Below are 4,257 nucleotides of genomic sequence, written 5' to 3' on the forward strand. Positions count from 1 at the left end.
TCTTTGTTTTTTTTTTCGATTTTTAAATGGACTTTTTTACAAAATTCCACAGCGATTGCAAATGCATTGCAGCAAGCATCTATATAAGAGTGGGAGTGGCAATCAAATTTTCTTACAAGAGTAAATCTACTACCTTCTACATAGGCGCCGGAACAGGGGGGGCAGAGGGGGCTAAAGCCCCCCCAGTCTTGAAACAGGAGGGGCTGAGCCCCCCCAGAAATTCTCTGCAACTGACTAACAAAGAAAATAAAACTGACTTTTATCAGTAAAATTAGACCTGCAGTCATCATCTCTTCATTTTATTTAAAGAAAAAGACAAGAAAACTACTCTAAATCCAACAATAGAAGATTAGCACCATTTTTTGTAAAATTAGCAGCCATTTTTGTATAAAACCACACCCATTTTAATAACTTAATTGATGTTCAGCCCCCCCAAAATAAATTTTGTTCCGCCGCCTATGACCTTCTAGCATTATTAGTTGTTCCTATGGAGCTAGTGCAGGGAAGGATGAGAGGGTTAAAGTTGGCTGTTAATCTGGTTTTTTAGAGTGACACGTCTGAGCCTGCGCCTCAGTTAGTGTGGTATGGTGGTTTGGACTTCCTAGTTGCTGACTATCTCTCAGAGATAACACTGTCCCTACTGGCTGGAGCTAAAAGAAAGAAACCAGTAATGCTGCTTTAGTCCTGGGCATGATACATGTACTAGAAATCTCCATTGCATTTCAATTCCCGATGCAGATATGCACATGTTTGTAGATCTATGTTGTGTAGATCTAGAAAGTTTGAGCTGATTCCGATCAAAATTGGATTTTTTTACAATTTTTATAAGTTTCTTAAAAATCAGACCAAGCAGCCTGTAGTATAGTACAGGGTCATTGGCCAAATTTTGTCAAAAATGACTAGGAGAGAATTCTCAATTTTTATATTTTCTAATAGATAGATCTATACATGTTTTTATGTTGTGTAGCAAATTTGAGCTAAATCAGATTAAAATTAGATTTTACACAGATTTTAAAAGTTACTCAAAAATCAGCCAAAAGTCCTTGGTCTTGGGCCAAATTTTACAAAAAATGATTATATATGTGAGAATCTCTGTTTTTACATTTTCTATGATGTTCAGCTCAAGCATTAGCCCTTTTCTCATCACAGGATATGGGCTATACTCCTGATTTCATATCTCACTGTATCAAACCACTCATTCATGACATCAAGAAGCAAGGTAACCACACCCATTAATTATAAGCAGCAACACCCACCACACCAGAGTTATTATAGTTATAATTAGGTATGTGGAGGATGTGTATGTATGTCATGCATCTGAGGGGTACCGGGTGGAGTTATCGGTTGCCATGGTAACCAGAGATGACATGATAAAGGACATAAGTGGAAGAATAATTATATTTTTTTCCAAGTTATTGGTGTTATTATGTGGTACAGGTGAAGGAGATTAAGGATAGTGGATATGCTGTTGATATCGAATCAGGTCTGACATTACCCTCATCTGTACTGAGCATGAATGCTTATATTGGGTAAGAGTAAGACCCTTTAATTAATTCTAAGTCAGTGGAGCCATTATACTTAAAGACAGTAAAGTTATAGAGATCTCTTGTGAAAAATCTCAGCAAGATCTTGTTAAGTTTCTTTAAAATTCTTCACAAGATTCTTGCTAATATTACATAAGATTTTACCTGATTTTGAAACAAGGATCATGTAAGATAGCGTTAGATCTTGCTATCAAAGTGTAAGCAAGATTTTACAGGATCTTTTTCAAGATCTTACCAAATTTTTAGAAGATCCAGCAAGATCTTACCTTAAGATCACGGCAAGATCGTACCTGATTTCGAAACAAAGAACATGAAAGATATCATGAGATTTTGCTTTATCAAGATTTAAAAATATTAGCTGAGTTCTTACACGAAGTTTCAGCTTATGAAAAATGGATGTAACAGTAAAGGGCAATGCACACGGACAAATTAATGTTACAACAGGAAGTGCTCTATAAACCAATGACCACCAGTTTACATAAGGTAAGAACATCCTTACCTTATGTAAACGGTGGTCATTGGTTTATAGAGCACTTCCTGTTGTAACATTAATTTGTCCGTGTGCATTGCCCTTTACTGTTACATCCATTTTTCATAAGCTGAAACTTCGTGTAAGAACTCAGCTAATATTTTTAAATCTTGATAAAGCAAAATCCCATGATATCTTTCATGTTCTTTGTTTCAAAATCAGGTAAGATCTTGCTGTGATCTTAAGGTAAGATCTTGCTGGATCTTCTAAGAATTTGGTAAGATCTTGAGAAAGATCCTGTAAGATCTTGCTTACATTTTGATAGCAAAATCTAACGCTATCTTACATGATCCTTGTTTTAAAATCAGGTAAAATCTTATGTAATATTAGCAAGAATCTTGTGAAGAATTTTAAAGAAACTTAACAAGATCTTGCTGAGATTTTTCACAAGGGATCTCTATAACTTTACTGTCTTTAAGTATAAAGGCTCCACTGACTTAGAATTAATTAAAGGGTCTTACTCTTACCCAATATAAGCATTCATGCTCAGTACAAATGAGGGTAATGTCAGACCTGATTCGATATCAACAGCGTATCCACTATCCTTAATCTCCTTCACCTGTACCACATAATAACACCAATAACTTGAAACAAAATATAATTATTCTTCCACTTATGTCCTTTATCATGTCATCTCTGGTTACCATGGCAACCGATAACTCCACTCATGACCCCTCAGATGATATACGTACACATCCTCCACATACCTAATTATAACTATTGATAACTCTGATGTGGTGGGTATTGCTACTTATAATTAATGGGTGTGGTTACCTTGCTTCTTGATATCATGAATGAGTGGTTTGATACAGTGAGATATGAAATCAGGAGTATAGCCCATATCCTGTGATGAGAAAAGGGCTAATGCTTGAGCTGAAACATCATAGAAAATGTAAAAACAGAGATTCTCACATATATAATCATTTTTTGTAAAATTTGGCCCAAGACCAAGGACTTTTGGCTGATTTTTGAGTAACTTTTAAAATCTGTGTAAAATCTAATTTTAATCTGATTTAGCTCAAATTTGCTACACAACATAAAAACATGTATAGATCTATCTATTAGAAAATATAAAAATTGAGAATTCTCTCCTAGTCATTTTTGACAAAATTTGGCCAATGACCCTGTAGACTACTTAGTACAGGCTGCTTGGTCTGATTTTTAAGCAACTTATAAAAAATTGTAAAAAAATCCAATTTTGATCGGAATCAGCTCAAACTTGCTAGATCTACACAACATAGATCTACAAACATGTGCATATCTGCATCAAGAATTGAAATGCAATGGAGATTTCTAGTATATACATGTATCATGCCCAGGACTAAAGCATCATTACTGGTTTCCTTCTTTTAGCTCCAGCCAGTAGGGACATTGTTATCTCTGAGAGATAGTCAGCAACTATAGGAAGTCCAAACCACCATACCTCACTAACTGAGGCGCAGACTCAGACATGTCACTCTAAAAAACCAGATTAACAGCCAACTTTAACCCTCTCATCCTTCCCTGCACTAGCTCCATAGGAACAACTAATAATGCTAGAAGGTAGTAGATCTACTCTTGTAAGAAGTTTTGATTGCCACTCCCACTCTTATATAGATGCTTGCTGCAATGCATTTGCAATCGCTGTGGAATTTTGTAAAAAAGTCATTTAAAAATCGAAAAAAACACAAAGATTAACTACTTATTATTATTGTATGCATGCATGGAAAATGTGGATTACAAATCAGTCAATCAAATCTTCACGTATGAGTGTCTCTCTTCTTCTAGTCACGAAATCACCATCTTCATCATACAGTTCTACTGTCACCATATTCTCCATGTCATGGGCAACAACGTGTTTGTCATCTACAAAAGGAACCCTCAGTGACCTCAAATGTTTTCGACGCTGCGAAATCTTTCTTGCAGTTTGTGGCATCCTCATTATTTGAGACTTAATTTTTTTGCATATTTTCATCTGTGTAAAGCGATAGATCACAATGCAAAGAAAAACCAAAACTACGAGAGAGACAGAGACGTAACTGCAGATACGAGAAACTTTTGATTTTATTTTTGGATCATTAAATGCTGCTAGAAAAATGAGATTAGCGTAATGAAAGTATTCAAGATAATTATTGTACTTCTTCTGATATGGACCTTTTGTTATGGCAACAACACCAAGTAGTATTGCTATAATTGTAATAAGAA

The 4,257-nt window shown here is 35.2% G+C and overlaps 1 long non-coding RNA gene across 1 annotated transcript; it reads left to right on the forward strand.

The window, feature by feature from the left end:
* The first annotated feature begins 544 nt into the window (after positions 1 to 544).
* LOC109582924 (uncharacterized) lies at positions 545 to 1,977 on the forward strand. The gene is made up of 3 exons (XR_002185289.1): positions 545 to 667; positions 1,150 to 1,219; positions 1,286 to 1,977. It is a non-coding gene; the product is annotated as an uncharacterized LOC109582924 (long non-coding RNA).
* The last annotated feature ends 2,280 nt before the right edge of the window (positions 1,978 to 4,257 follow it).

The sequence above is a fragment of the Amphimedon queenslandica genome, unplaced genomic scaffold (assembly GCF_000090795.2).
Source record: "Amphimedon queenslandica unplaced genomic scaffold, v1.1 AMPQUscaffold_13345, whole genome shotgun sequence".
NCBI classification, from domain to species: Eukaryota; Metazoa; Porifera; class Demospongiae; order Haplosclerida; family Niphatidae; genus Amphimedon; species Amphimedon queenslandica.